This window comes from Dasypus novemcinctus, chromosome 7, assembly GCF_030445035.2.
Source record: "Dasypus novemcinctus isolate mDasNov1 chromosome 7, mDasNov1.1.hap2, whole genome shotgun sequence".
Taxonomy (NCBI): Eukaryota; Metazoa; Chordata; class Mammalia; order Cingulata; family Dasypodidae; genus Dasypus; species Dasypus novemcinctus.
This window is the reverse complement of record NC_080679.1, coordinates 108,757,911-108,774,981: the sequence shown is the minus strand read 5'-3', so window position 1 is coordinate 108,774,981 and position 17,071 is coordinate 108,757,911. Positions and strand designations below refer to the sequence as shown.

Below are 17,071 nucleotides of genomic sequence, written 5' to 3'. Positions count from 1 at the left end.
ATTTTTAAAGGTATTATTTAGTTAAATATGACTGACTATTTAGGAACAAGGTCTGGTCTTCATATGTGGGAAAGACAAAACAAATTTCTTTTAAAAACTGCTGTGGTACCTGCTCTTTGGTTTAAGGAGTGCTAGTCTTTAATGTGATAAAGAATGTCATTTCTTGGCCAACTTGGGGACTTTTGAAAAAAGAATAAACTTAAGAGATTTAGAAACTGCAGGCAAAAACTGGTAATGGAAATTTGATTGATCCATGGTTTTAAGCCATTGAATTCAGGAACTTAAAAGAACAATAAAAATGTTTCTTATCCTACAAAGATGATCAAAAATATGAATCTGGGGCCCTCAACAAAGCCTATGAGGAGAAGTTAACTCTGCCTTAAGGTTCTAGTTTTGTTGAACCTAAAATAAGGTCTTAATGCACTAATTATCTGCTCTAGTTGCACCACTATAAATAAGAGTATAAATGGAATTAAAAAAAAGAACAAGTCAATTACACTGAATCAAATATTTAAAAGGAAACTTGTTTGGACAAGTCCTTGTCAGGTTAATGGGCGTGCAGACCCTAGAGAAGATGAAAAAGTGAAATAGTTTCTTCTAACACTGTCTGAAAATATATTTATTTATAAATATGCTGCAGTCCAAGAAATAAGCAATGTATTATTTGCCCTTCTAAAAAGCTTTATATCTTGAGATAAAATGCAATTTTTTTTTTGTTTTTTGTTTTCATTAACAAAGACAAGATCTAACTTTTTTCCAAACTATCTGAAAAACATCCAATCAGAATTATCAAAAATAATATAATGATTTGAACTATAAATGAATTCTTTTTATTCTGTGATCCTAGTCATTCTGAAAGTTATACTATTTCTATTATGCTTTTTTTCTGAGGCAAAAATAAACCTTCACTCAACGACTGTAAATTATCTATGAATTTTGTCTTTGACAAACCCAAGAGAACTTCTGTTACATTTATACCCAAGGCAATTTTTACAAGGGGAATAATTCCAAAAGCACCAGATATTGGATATAATTCCTCCATCAAGTAAGAGACTACAGGGTGTATAGCCTTTCTAACCTATAGATAACACAGGGTTTAGAAAGAGATGGAAACAGAATGGAGATTGACATTTACCTCTTCCCAGTAGTTCTGAATGCTGGATTTTAGTCAGCAATATTTTTAAGCTTCAATTTCCACTAAGGTAAAGTGAGGAAAGTATTACTCACCTCATAAGTTTCTGTGAGGATTAGGCAAAAGATGGCATAGGACAAAAGATGGCTTAAAAATACAGCAATTAGAAATGGCATGATTATAATATTAACTGAACGCACTACCTCTTGACCCATCTCCTAGAATTTTTCAAGTATTCCTAGTCATCAAATGGCATTTAATGTATATATATTGCTACAAATTCTTTAATATGTCCTTGAACATATTCCTGGGCCTAGGACAGAAAATTTTGCAAATTTAAACTCCAAATCAACATACCAAGGTACAAATCAGTTGTGCCCAGGAATCTTCAAAGGAATAAACATATTGTTTCATTACTCTACTATTGCATCCCTCATTTAAGTAATTCACAGCTCTTTGTATTTGTTTACTTATTCTTCCCGGTCACAATGAATAATAATAAAGCAAGATACTAAGGAGAGCCTGTAACTCAAGGGTTCTTGAGATTCCTTGTATATTCTTAAGATAGCATTCTCTCTCCCAGGAGGAAAGAAAAAGAAACAATCTCAATACTAATACTTCCTTACATTTATTCATAGTATATATGGATTAATTTTGTTTAAATAACATTAGCATGCCAAATGAAACTAATAGACTTTCTAATTATTTATTTTTTATTTTATTTGAAAGAATTATTTGTATGATTTTCATTTTTTCTTCCTCAGTGCTAATTCCTCATATTTTAAGTTACTTCACCTTTATTTCTATGTCTATATATTGTTTTATTATTTCAAAGTTTCATTCTTATGTATATATAAATACATTTATATGTATACAAACACACAAACACATAAATACAGAAATAATTTGTTTTTCAAATTCATTTTAGCTTCTTGGCTTGAACAGAGCATTAATATTTGAGAATATTTCTCCTTGAGATATATAGAGAACATGAGTGTCCTTCACTAGCAAAGAAAGCAGTAGCCTGTGGAAGCACAAATTTTAATAAATAGTCTTGTAATACTGTAAAAAGCATTACTTTCTGATTTTTGATGTCTATTAATAGAATTATCTAGAAGAATCTTTCTCTGTTTCTTTCCAGAATGTGATAACATTTTGTTTTATGAAGAGGAACATGCCTTAATAAACAACCAAACAAAAAAATCCCTATAGGTATTTGAAAAATAATATCGTAGGGCTGTTTCCTTCAAAAATCAAACTTGATATTTAAATTATTCTATTTTTAGAAATGTGTTTCTAAAAATTATAGTATACAAAATGAATTTTCAAATATTTCTTATGCCTGTATAAAAAATGACCATTTATAATATCTTTAATTTTAAACAGAAGTATAGAAAAATTATTTAGTCTGTCTTTCAATAAGCAAAATAAAATAGCAAGCTGCACACAGAAAAAAGGTGGGGGTAATTTAAATCACATCATCTTTCAGTAATGCAATAGTTCATTATTTGTAAATTGGTTAGATGACATTTCAATGTGTATAAGACTATATCAGGCAATCAGCTTTAACTATTATAGTGTGGGATACAACACACAACAATAATGGTTTCCAAAATGCAGTATAACCAACTATTATTGATGCTCTTAAGGCATTGTTTATAAGGCACCAACATTTTGGCATATTATAACAAAAATCTTCCCTTTAAAATACTTTAATTACCTTTCATTCTCCCTTAATTTCTGTGTTAGTTTGCATTGGGGCTGCCAATACAAAGTACCAGAAATGGCTTGGCTTTTATAATGGGAATTTTATTTAGGGTAAAGCTTACAGTTCTGAGGCTGTGAAATGTCCAAATCAAGACACCATCAGAGATACTTTCTCACTAAAGTCACCTGCTGTTGATCCTGGTGTGTTGTCACATGGTAAAGCAAGATGGCGAGCTCTCTCTGCCGAGATCTGTCTTCACCTCCGGAATACCATCTCCTGACCTCAGCAATGGGTAACCAGACACAGAACTTATCTTTTCCTGGGCTTCCTCTCTCAGTGTCGATTGCACTGCTTTCTTCCCACAGTCAGCTGTGAACTATCAGGCATATGGCTCACTGCTTCAGTGTTGGCTCTCCTCAACCTTGAGCTGTAATGTGGGCTCAGCCTCTTTGGGGCTTCGTGCTTAAGCTTTGGCTGCCAGGATTCCTCATGTCCTCTCCTACATAGCAGGGTCAAAAATGGCAGCTCCCTTTTCCTAAGTCTCACTTTCTCCATGTCTCCATTATTTATATAAGACCCAGGAAGAGGATGGAGCCTCAACCTGAGTCACACCTTACTGATGTAGTCCACTCAAAAGGGTCTCACACCCAAAGGACTGAATTAGTTCAAAAACAGTCTTTTTTTCTTTTTGGGATTCCTAAAGGAACTTTAAACTGCCATGTCCTGATTTCCACATTTGAGATGTGAAAAAAAACCTTGACATCTTTTCATTGGATGCTGCCTCATTACAGGCCTCTGAATATTGAGTAGAAGTTGCCATGTTGACAACTGTTCTAAACTTTTAGATAAACGTTAAAATATTGGATGGATTCCAGAAATATATTCCCTAACTTGTTTTTAGCATTGGCCTCAGTTTTAGTCCTTGAACCCCTAAAGATTCCTCATTGGCTATCAACATGATAAATTCTTTCTCTCTACCTTCAGAGTAAAATAACTCATCAATTGATACTGCCATCTTTAACAACTACCTTACATTTTACAGTGACAATAGTCTAATTGTTTTTATAATTGTTACCAAGATGTTGGGAAATTGCATGCTGTATCAGAATTGCATCCTCAGATGCCCAAAGTAGAAGAAAATCAAGCCTTAAATCATTTGCAAGACTTGAATTTTAAAGAGACTGTATTAATAACTGAAAAAGACCAGAAAATTATGGTATCTGCCTATGATGTCTACAAGAGAATGGAGAAGAAGACTTCAACAGAGCAATAATTAGAAAAACAATAATTAGAAACAAATAACATAGTTTCATACTCAAAGAGTTTCATAGTCAGAGTTGGGTCTCTCCAATTAGTTGGTTCCTCATCCATTATCTTATTTCATTTTCAAATCTAATTGGTGAAATAGGCAAGACAGGGATTGATCAAAGTATTATAGAGGTAAAAAAATGAACGTAATCACTTCTGCATAGCATTTCTGTTCCCTTTCCTACAATTTCCCTGTAAAGAAACTGATGTGCTTGAATCAGTGACTGATATAGCCGAGAATAGAATCTAATCAATGTTTTTTGATGAGAAAAGCAGGAATAAATTGTCTGATTCTTTACCTTCAGCCCTTAACTGGGCCTCTCTTCTGTAGCTTTGCATGGCTAAATGTTTCTTTGTCTATAGGTATAACATCAAGTGTCATGGCCTTAGAAAACACTTTCCTGATCATAAAATCACCTCCATGCCCTAGTCATGATCTTATTCTCCTATCACCATATTTGATTTCCTTGCTAGTATATCACTCTTTTTTAAATTATAATTTAGCAACAAAGATAATTTATCTTGTTTTCATATTTGCTTATTTATTGCTTCTGAATATTCCACAAGGTAGGGACCTAATTGAACTTATATAGTGATAATCCTTAGTATATTAAACAGTGGCTGGACATACAATTTGTTAAACAAATAGATTTTTAGCAAGTACCCTGAGGCTTATTTTCTTCTCAATGAGCAGAACTGACTTTTCCAACTCAATATACAGGCTCAAATAAACCACCGCAGAAGAAAACCCCACTCTTACCTCCTTGAGCTATATCCTCCCAATCTGACTTCCTTTTTCTCCATAACAAAGGGGACATCAAAATTTATCTATCAATGCCATTATCCCTAACCTGTTTTTCCAGGTGAGCAAAATAAATCTCAGAGAAGTTGTGTGACTTTTGGGGGATTATATAATTAGTAAGTACAGGAGTCTAAACTTGAACAAGTTCTTCCACCTTCCCTTTCTAGCAAACTACAATTTTTTCTAATTATTATTATTATTATTATTTGGAGGTATTGGGAATTGAACCCAGGACCTTGTACATGGGAAGCAGATGCTCAGCCAGTGAGCTATATCGGCTCCCCAAAGTTTTTTGTTTGTTTGTTTTGAGGAGAAACTGGGGTTTGAACCTGAGAACTCATATGTGGGGAGCAGGTGCTTAACCACTTGAGCTACATCCACTTCCCCTGCACACTACACTTATTTAACACTATGAAGGAGAAACACTCACTGCCTGAGTAGAAAATACACCTCTAGAGAGAAGTCAGGGGCTTTATACTGCTCCCTGTGATCCCAAAGTTCTCCATAACCCTGGGATTTCAAAGTAAGAAAACTGGATCATGCTTAAAGAATATTTTTTATCTACCTTATCTCATTTTCACAGGAGAGAAATGAAAGAAGCAAATTTGATCCTGCCTTACAGTTAATGGTAGTTTTGACTTCTTCCTAGATACTTAGATGGAAGATTTCAGCTCCATTTTGCAGATAAGGAAACCAAGGAACAGAATATTTAAGTAACCAACTTACCAAAAGTTACACAGATAATAAGATACAGGGTCAGGTTTGAACCCAGTTAGTACAGGAATATGAAAAATATAAACTCAAGGATGTGAAAGGAAATTGAAATGTCATCCACAAAATAGGAGCAAATGATCATTTTATTCAGGTGAGCATGTTATTCTATCTTCGAGATAAAAGGAAAGATTGTATAGCATCTTTTACCATCCCATTCATTAGATATCTTTTATTATCTGGCAGTTCTATGCTCTAGTTACAGTTAAAATCGACTAATTCTTATTTGAATGAGAAACATCTGGTCACTTAATAACCATATACTTCATGACCCTTCATATGCTTGAAGATCATTATTAAGTCACCATTCAGCCTTATATGATACGACAGGACCTATAACTGTAACCATCAGGCACAAAAATCATGAGAAGCACCAGAAGGCACCATCATTAAAGTTCCCATCTGGCATAACTGGAAATGTCAGCAAATAGTAAGTGCATATTGATGGACATACTACTGTTTATGCTTTTTAACTGGTCAGCAATGTTAAATATAATTACATCTTCATTGTAGGATTTTATAGCTTATATGGACAAATGAATATACATTGAATTAACTGACCACAGACTAAATGGAAAATGGTTCTCAGGCTAATGTCTCCAAAAGCTATTAGTACTTTTTTTGTTGACTAATATCTCCAAGATCATTGAGTTGCTGAGCAAACATATTGGCTCTGCTACCAAAGAGAACTCAAGCTCTTTTCTCACTTATACTATGCAAGTGATTTCTTTAACTCTTAAAAATAAAATAACTTTTTTCTCTTGTTTTCAGTTTCACTGTGGCTATTTTTTTAACATGTGGACAGTATTAGATTCGCATAAATTAATGGTGTGCTAATAATATCCTCCATTTTCATTAGTTTATTATATAAAGCCTTTGCTTTAAAATTGTAAGCAATTAAAATGCTTTATTATAAGTGAGTACTAACAAAGAAATAAGAAGAAATTTGAAAACATATCCCTTTCTTCAGCATCTCTTTTTTTTTTTTTTAATTTCTTACCAGGGGAGAGCATGAACGCAATCCCCCACTGTCACAAATTATGCCGTTGAGTTTCCCAAATTTGGGGAAATCGCAGGGGTCAGCACACCCGGAGTGCAATGGACAAGCCTTGCCTGGGAAACCACCTTCATGATCACGGTATCTCCTCTGCCAGGTAAGTATCTCTTGAGCCTAGCCTGAAAAATTATATCACAGAAGTTAAACAAAGTTTCTTATCACAGAATGATAAGCTTATATTTCCTGCATAAGTTTAGCTTATACTGCCATATACTATAATCATTATAAATTTATTTTTCAAGGTGCTTAAACCCCTATGGAGTAAATCTAACAGTGTTGACTTGCTAATACACATATTAAAAAACATTGTTTTGCTTTTTTCCATTTTTATTTTCTTTTTTTTATATTGAAAATGAGTTATAAGTCCTATGCTGCTTAAAACATGTCTCCTAGGAGGTTTCATTATTATTTTGTCTCCTGTTTATTGTTACCACTGATAAACCTTTCAGGGTTTCCTTTGTATTTTCCCTGCCTATCATTCCTATTCTTTAGTGACCTTGATAGTCTTTTATTTACATTTACATTATTTCACATTTCTTATATTCACTAGGGTTGGGGGGAATCTAATTTTCTTAAATACAATAAAAGCATATTAAATTGGAATAATTGTATAAGCAGTTTTTAGTGCAAAACTATAGTAACAAGTTACAGGTTCTATTTTAAAAAGTCAAGTGACATTTTTTTTTAAAGTCAGAGAGCAATAAAATTATTCTAAAACATATTATTGAGACTACTGTATATAAGACTGTCTATTTATTACTTCAGAAATGTATACGAAGATTAAGAAGTTGAGGAATATTGCCCTTGACTTGTTGAAGGACAAATGATAGCTAGGGATTGCAAACACACACCGACATATAGGGTTGAATGAATCTGTAACACCTATGTGTTTATCATGTCCTTCATTCTCTTGGCAGCAATATGATATTGATAGCATAGAAGATATTTTTCCCTCTTAACTGTGTTATACCTATTCTCTACTTTTGCATATTTTGAACTTTCAGGAGACTAGGATTACTACCATTCTAGTCTAACAAAATATTAAAAACAAGATTTATGCTCGTTATTTTTCATTTTCTGGTGCCTACTCCCACCTCCATCACCAAGAGATTCTTGTTCTGTTCTTTACTCCAGAATGTTGCTCCTCAAGGCCTAGCTCACTTCTGATTAGCTTCAGCCAATGAGAGTCAGCTGTGGGAGATCAGAGGCCAGGAAGAAAGAATGCGGTTTTTCTTTCCCAGTCATTTTATGCTTTGGGCTACATTATCCAGTAGCAGCTACATTTCTCCCAGAATTATAGCTCATTTCATGGCCCAATGCCTCACTGGGCTGTCATGGCACTAATTCCTCCTTTTGTCCTTGAGGAGCAGTAATATTCTCCTGTTTAGCTTCTGACGGCCTCAACATCCTTTGTTGGTTCCTTCAGTTTCCTTACACATTTGAAGGTAGTTTCTTTATTAAATTCTTGGACCATGAATTTTTGTCAAGACCCTGACTGATACAAAAGCCCATTTTGGAATGACTTTTTAAAATTATTTTCTTATGCTTTAATTGGACAGTTGATATAAAAGGAAAATGTGAATAAAATATTTTGTTCATGCTCAAATACACAGTTATACATGTTAAACTTATTTGAAAGTAAAGTGTGTATTAATGAACTAGTGTGTTTTCTTAGAAATCAGAAATCCCAGAAACTTAATGTCAGGCATTCCTGCTAATGTCAGCATGTCTTTCAGGGATTTCTAGCTCAGTGTTTTCCACTTCTTTTGAAATAGCCATTGTAGTGTCTTTCTTACTTGCAAATGCATCTTATTGATATTTTTGAGGCATACTTTTATACCCTGCTATTGGAATTTGTCTGGCTACACCAAATAGAGCCAAATGGTCCTATGGAGGAATTATTTTGAAATATCTGCTTTCTTGACAATATTCAGGGATAGTCTCAGTTCAGGTAACGGTTATGAAATTGGACCTTATGATTTCACAGATATGATCAAGGAAAGTACCTGCCTATGAAAAGAGACTATAAACTGGTGTCCAGTGAAGTCTATCCAATTCAAGTACATCCTGATCTTTACATCTGAGGTTCCTTAACTGATCATTTTTACTAAAAAAAAGATTTGAAAAAATTTCAAAGTAGCCATATGGATGAAATGTGTATTTGTAACAATCAACTTATGTGGATATATCTCTCTTGAGTGCCAGGAAATTAATCTACAGGAACAAAGGACAGCTAGATGACAGAAAGCAGTCTTGCCCTTAGGAGAAGCCATTTGGAGATAAGGTATCTTTTTTCCTCCATTCTGAAGCTAGAAGCACATGCTTAATGATGACCAACTGGGCTCCCAGTACTGAAGTGAAAGGCAGCCAGGGGCAAGCCGTTTCCACAGAAGATAGGGGAATACATCATCTTTTCAAAGTCTAATCCGGTATTCAGAGGTAGCTATAATGTTAACTAGGGGAAAAGTATCCCTGTGTGTGAAATACCAGTATGTTAGATTCAAGTGGTAGATGTTCTCAGTGGGAATAGAGAAATGACTGTAAAAAGAGACCAAAGCAGAGACGAAATGTTGAGTTTTCCTTATAAAAATAATGCAAGATATGGAGAACAGAGTACTTGGTGGTAAAGGTGAGGAAAGTTTTGAGGGATGGAAAGAAATTTCAGCAGAACCAAAATTTGCTTGAAATAGAGTTATTTCTTTTGAGAGGTCTAAGAATAATGAATATTTTGTTACCTTTGTTAAGGTATAGTATTCATACTACCAATTTTTCTCCCTCTGACTCTCTAGCCAAAGAAACCATGAATACTTATGAAACTTCAATTTTTCTAGACTTTGTTTGTTAGTTGACACTAAGAAAATTGCATTGATAGTGATATTTAAAGTTTGCCAGCAACTTACCTCCACCCAGATAAAGCAGAATATCAGTTCCCTCAAAGATTTTCTTTTATTTCCAAGGAGGGAGTGGTAGTTAAGGTGGATTGTAGGAAATGTATTATAGTTACAAAGTCACTCAAGGCTGAATATATCCTCCTTGAGAATATCAAATCCCTACCAAGGGACTTCCTCTTGATGTCACCTAAGCTACAAATGCAAGGAGAATAGGAAACACTGTAATAGTTTGTCTTCAATATCCAAGAAAAATCTGAAAACATGTGGGGAATCAAAGAAATGGCTAGAAGCAGGCCAGTACCCATTATTTCCTTTTGGGGCAGGAATGAGAGGCATTTCCAAGAAAGAAAATTACCATTCTTTTAGAAGGAGACACTGTGATTAAATTGGTAAAACAAACAAACAAACAAACAACAACAACAAAAACATACATGTGCTATGAATGAGTCATGATATCCCCAAATAGAACTCCTGCCAATGAATTCCTGGAGGTCACATCAAGTAAATTGGTAGCCCAGTGTCCCTCAGAAATCTTTAAGGGGATATTTATTTGAATAATTGAAAGATGCTTAAAAGAATAGTGTGGGCACTAGGAACTTGGAGTGATGACAGGATAGATGTGAAGTTGTAAGGAAATAATGGTAGTGATGAAGAGGGAAAGACGTGTCAAAATGCCAAACTCCATGGGTAAGGCAAGAGGCAGAAGACTAAGGATCAAATGAACTATTTCCCTAAGGGAATTGGTAAGAAATAGGGTACAGGAATTTATGTCAAATAAGGAGGAATTAAAGATTTTAACCAGTGTAAGGGTTTACTAGTAACTTCAAGAAAATATGTGATTGCAAGGCATGAGGGAACCCAGGAGAGATAAGACAAAGCCACTCCTTATTTCCTTTCTTCTCATTTTCTTCCTTGCCACATTAGGATGCATGCTGGACCAGATTTAACATATGAGGTCCCTAAGAAATGTATGCTATCACATCCTTTAGATGGGGAGGAGCTGTTCTGGATATAAGCATTTCCATTTTATACTCTGATAGTTACATAAAAATGTCCAGGATTCCAAGTTCCATAAATCCATAAATTCCTCATGTTTACCATAATTAATCCTAGACAGCACAAATAGTGCTAAAATACTGCATAATTAAGAAGTCATTTAGCTAAAAAGTAACAGAGTTCTTCAGTACCTAAGAGATTCTGCATCCTCCTTCATGATCTCAAGGTGAAAAAGCTTTTCATCCTCTAAAGATGCTACCTTTGGTGATCTAAGTTGTTTGGCTGTCACTTGGTGACTTCTTGCTCAGTGTGCTCAAAGACATATCGGCTTGCTTTACTCCTGTTGAGAGGTTAACTATATCTGGGCAGGAAAGAAAATCTTCTGAGCTAGTATCTACTAAGTACCTCTCAGAAAAGAAGACTCCTTTGTGTTTTACTTCTTTGTTCACTTCTGTTTCTACTATTCAAAATTGTTTCTTTCATTCTGTTTGGTCATTAATCAAATTTTGTATTCTACGGGTGTAAAAACTGTCTGAATTTGAGATACCACTCAGCAGTTTACATACCCAACATCACATTCCACATCATGTGAACATTTCACACCTTGAATCACACGGTACCACTAACAATTCCTACTGCATTTTTTATGTGATAAAAAAATATAATGAATTCTTTTACCCCAAGTGTCCCTGTTGCTAGTACTGTGACCCACAAGAGCCTCAAGTTACCTCACTAATGGAAGTTTGAAGGCTCTTCCTACTTCTTTTCTCATTTGTGCTACCCTTTACCTGCCACCAATAAAATACACTTACTTCTGGACCATAATTTATATAAATATCTTCTCATTTCCAGATGGCTTTTATATTGTTGTTTTGCTATTCCTGTATATTCAAAGAGGGTAACAAATATTTCTATATCATTATTCATTAACTCATTCATTAATAAGCATTTATGCCAAATACTGTTTTAAGTGGTAAATATGTGTTAGTAAATAAGATTTGATTCCTACTATCAAGGAAGTCAAGAAAGTAAATCAGACAGTAAGTAAAGTTATGCTGCAATAACAATTTCAAATGTCAGTGCCTTAAAATGGTGGTTTATTTTTTGCCAGTGTTATGTGTAGGCACTAGAGGATTCGCTCATTTTGGTCATTTAGGAGTGTAGGGAAATGGATGCTCCATTTCAATGCATGCTTCCATAATCATAGGAAAAGAGAAAATGGTAAATCACACACTGACTCTTAAAACTCACACCTGAATGTGACATAACTCACTTTTTCTCACACTTCATTGACCAAAGCAGATATAAATCCTAAAGAAGCAGAACTTCCTAACAAATACAGGAATACATGGTTCATATTCATAAATATGATAGTATTTTGATATTCTATATATTGCTATGAAATCATCAGCTAGCACTATAATTTTATAATGGAGCAAGTATCCTACTTAAATGTCTTGTTAATAATTTACCTAATAAATATTACCAAGAAGCAATTGTTTCTCCTTTTTTTTAAAATTATTTATCACCTGTGCCACACAGTCTTATTGTCTCTTTTCCACCCCAAAATAAAAAAAAAAATAATACTGTTCTCATATAAGCTGACTCTTCCCATTCTTGGGCTAGTATCAATTCAATATCTTTTAATATCCTCCTCCTGGTTATTCATCTATCTCTGCCTACTGTCTGGACTCAACACTTCTGAGTCGTTTACATATCTAACTTCTGTTATCAGGACATGATCCAGTTTGTACCCTTGCTCAAACAAACAAGCCTTAAGGAAAACTGAACATGGGGAAAAACCTGTCTGTTTTGGCTGATTTTATTGACGCTTAGACCTGTGGCAAATGTCATTTTAATACTGGCACAAATGTAAGAAAAATACTCATTTAATGGACTATGTTATTATCAAGACTTTCCAGTGTATAAGTCTGTTTTGGGAAAGAAAAATACTTATATTTATTTATTTTTGGCCTGTCCAAATGTGTGACACAACAGGAAGGGACTTAATTGGGTTGTAATGTATCTGCCCTGCTAACTTCTTCGAATTATTTCCCCTCATTACTTTTTAAGAAGCAGTATAGTTTGGAAGGAGAAAGATGGGTTATTTAATGAAATAAACTCACTCCTTACTAACTGTGCAAATTCTTTGAGCATCAGGTTTCCTTGTCTCTATAGCAGAAATAAGAGTAGTTATCTTATGTAATTGTTGTGAGGATGTTTTTAAAGTACCTAGCAAAATGATTAGCACATATAGTAAGTAGGTTTTCAAAATTCTTGTTCTCTACCCTCTCATGTAGAAACTGTGAAGTTTTGAGAATGGGTCATAATTAATATTTTGTGTAAAAAGGGAAAATCACTCAGAAATAAGCTAGTCCAAATGTACCGCTCCATCTCCCCCAACAAAGGACAAATACTCTGAGTTAGGAATATAAGCATGATGAGTAAATAGAAAATAGGAACAGTGTGAAAGACAAATGACTAGATTCACAATGACTGTCGATGAAAATGTAAACATCCTGGCTCAGAGAGAAAGAGAAATAGCAATAGCTTTGCAAATGAGCCAGACTGACACTATCTGTTTCACCCCCAGGGCAATAATGTGTGCTCCATAGTTCCAGCCAGATTTTGTTCTGAAATGAAAATACTCCAACGTTTCATTCGTAAATCTCTCATCACCACATTATCGTAAATGAGTGAACAGGTGGAATTTCCTGCTAGGCATGGGCAAAGTACATTTTCACTGGTCTTTTTTATTCCATCTCAACACACACCCCCCCCCCACACACACACACCCATGAACAATTTTTCAAAGATTTTTAAATAAGTCTTTTTGGTATTGTCTTTGTCATATTAGAATTTAATATTCTCTTTCCACCTAAAATCTACGTTTCAGGAAGCCTAAGTAAGTATTGTCTATTCTAACATAGAACTTTGCTAGTTCTCAAACAAATACCTAAGGAATTTTGATTTTTAAAAAAGATAATGGTAGTATGGGATCCTACCAATTCATCAAAGACCAACTTAAATATTATAATAAAACTTTAACTAAAATAGTGGCAAAAAGAAATTACACTCATCTTTGAATTTATATGCCTCTTCCATTTATCTTGTATGACCAACGCTTCAGACATTTGTTTGCATGTTTTGTATTTCCTACCAAAATATAAAGTTTCAGAAGCAGATACCTACTGTTTTTTATATCTCTCTATCCTTCGTATTGTTGGCTGAGTAACTTATTATGTAGATTTTTGTCAAGTGAATAAAATGAACATACTTCCAAGTACATGGAAACCAGGAAATAGTTTCAAGGTCACATTTGGATAGTCTTAGTCCCAGTATTTCAGATTAATTTGTGAACAGAAAAAAATAAGGATCCCTGGTGAAATGTATAGGTAAAAATAGAATGAGTAGCAAAAGTAAGCAAAAAAGAATTCCTTCTTCAGAGTAGAAGACAGTAGTCAAACAATCAAAGATGTCAATCATTAATTTTAATGACTAACTACTATTATATGCTGATTTGTGCCAGGCTTTCTCTAAGAGAAAGACCCAGACAGAAAAGGTAGAAATAAATACAGCTATGATTCAGAGAGAGGCTAGAATGAAATGAAGAAACAGATCTGCCCTGTCAGCTATGTACGCTACTGCACACATACAAACACCTGGTGTGTCATAATTTTTTCTTTCAAATTACTACATTTTATTTTATTTTATTTTATTATTTATTTTGGGCTTTTATAAAGATATGTATTTGTTGTAGAAGCTGGTGTGTCCTTTTTATTTTCTTTCGTTTACTTGTTTGGCTAAATTGGTTGCAGACTAGTAGGACTGAAGAAACTATATTAAGATTAATTAATCATTTAATTAAATAAGCAAATAAAACTGGATATGTTCTCTGGACCATGTTATTACTGGCATGCCATTGAATTTCTCCTGCAACTCAGCCATAAGCAAACATCATACAATTGACCATTTTGAAGCAGAAATCATCTCTTAAAATTGTTTACTTATGTGCTATTGAACAATGGAACACAATTTTACATACTAGTCTCTATTAAACCCATTACCATTAACTCTATTTATCCAATAGTATTATTTCTCTTTTTAATAACTTTGTTCAGAGGAGATGAATAAATTGTCACAATGATTTGTTGATGACTCCTTAAAAGGAAAGATGCTGCCTTTTATATCTTTAGTTAGAGAAGAAATTAAGATGCTACATAGCTTAAAACTTTCTTCTCACTATCAGAACTTGTGTCTATCCAGTTTTTCACTTTGTTTAAGAAGTTACCAATAAATGACCTTTTGAACTACTCTCTAGGGAGAATAGTGGTTGTATTTTCTGTTACATATTTTCCAAAGCATATTTTATCAAACCTCATATTATTTTAGTTGTCACTTTCATCTTTACATGTGATTCTAAAATATTACTTATTCTCTCATAATATTTTCTAACTACTTTATTTGAATATGCATGTGGATGCTCATCATTAAAGCTTAGCAGTCTAAAACTGAACTTACTATCTTTCCCTACTAAATATTTTCTTCCTCTGTTATTTCTTATCTTAGAATGGCACCAATATCTGATAATCTAAGCCAGAGTTATGCCTTAAATATTGTTTTTCATTAATTCTTTTCTTTCACAATTCCTAAAATTCTTTGGAAATCCATTTCTAGCACTGTTACCTCTGTTACTATTATTTTAGAGTTCAGGATTCTGTAAAATCTTTGTGCTATTTTAATTGCATTCTAACTACTTTCCCTATTTCTGCTTTCTCCTCTCAATAATCAAGGAAGGTTTTCAGTATAACCTAGGGAACAATCTTTCCTAGAGTTCCCAGAATTAAATGATATCATGACCTATTATAATAACTGGTTTATGTATTACCTTTATATGTTGTAGTTCAAAAATGGTTTATAGAGTATTTCTATAGATTAGAAAAATGCCTAGGAAAATTGAATGAATTGCAAAATTCTTAGACATACAGGAAATTATATCACTGGGCTACTTAGTAGAGAGAAAGCACAATTGTTTTTTGACTTTAATTAAAAACAAACTTTATTATTTTGTTAAGATCTACTTATTGATGCCTTTCTTTGAAAAATATCTGTGTTAGAAATAAAAGTAAAGCTACTATTATAAAAATGTTTATTTTTTTTCCAAATCTTATAATGCTTTATATATGTATATATTATAATAAGCTATATAATAATATTTTCTATTTATATGCTTATTTGTAAATTTGTTTATATTTTCTTATTTGAGACTCAAAATAGCTCTCTTGATAGGTAGAGTAAATATTATCCTATTTTTATAAACAGGGGGCTGGGCAAAAGGAGTATACTTCTTAGTTCCATTATTATAGCACAATATTTTTTTATTCCTTTGGTTTTTCACATTCCAAGGACATACATCTTCTGAAATCCGAATGACATACTTCATTTTTGCTGCTGTAAGCATGAGTGCATTTTAAAAAATTTAAACTGATATATTAAAACCATACACTCCATTACTTATGAAATTTTGTAAAGGTAAATCTTGGAATCATACTAAGTTAATATTATTCATGTAATACAATTTTTAAAACTGCATTTACTAACATTTCCCAAGTAGCAAATAACTCAACCTACTTAACAATATTATTGAAATATTCGGATTATATATAACTGAAACCATTTTTGAAATATCAATTTGAAAACTGATGTTAGAAACTGGTTTAAAATGGTATCAGGATAGTGGTCCTTGACTTAATCTCTTTCTACTTCCTACTATAACCCCTACACAAATAGAAAAGGACACCAACTTATATCATCATCAAGCACTCAGCTAAACACTCAACTACTTTTCAGAATCCAGGAGGAATTTAAAATTACCATGCAGACAATAAAACTGGAATGAGGAACAAAATTAATGACTTTCTTATATATTCTGGCAAAAAACTAAACCACCACGAACCAGAGGGAAGGTAGAAACATGCTTTGTCTCTCCCTACCTGACTCCTGGTTCACAAATCCAGGGTGCATGTCAGCAAATAAACCAAGCAGTTAGCCCTTCAGGAAACAGGAGCTGGATTTTGAAGCAGGCAGAGTGCTGGCCCTCCCTCTTCCGTCAATGCATCCTCTCCCAAATCAAATCATAGACCTCAACCATGGGCAGGAGAAAAAAGAATTTAGAAGTGCCACACTACGTACTGAGAAGATTCTTCAGAAGTTTATCTTTAGGCAAGAGTTACCATAGAAGACCACTACTAGATGTACAATATAGGAAATTTTTGAGGAAGTTTTATCCCGTTTTGAAAAAAAAAAAAGAAAAGTCAAAGTCTAGAAACAAAGTATTTGAGGTAAATGCTAAGTGTTATAGTGTCATGATGAATGCATATTTGCTAGAAAAATACCAGCATTAGTT

The 17,071-nt window shown here is 33.5% G+C and overlaps 1 protein-coding gene and 1 non-coding gene across 2 annotated transcripts in view; both read right to left on the bottom strand.

Annotated features, from left to right (window-relative positions):
- The window catches only part of LRP1B (LDL receptor related protein 1B), a 2,023,931-nt gene that overhangs the window by 1,019,838 nt on the left and 987,022 nt on the right, over positions 1-17,071 (bottom strand). The gene's annotated exons all lie outside the window — the stretch shown is intronic.
- LOC111759264 (U1 spliceosomal RNA) lies at positions 6,722-6,883 on the bottom strand. The gene has a single exon (XR_002793318.2). It is a non-coding gene; the product is annotated as a U1 spliceosomal RNA (small nuclear RNA).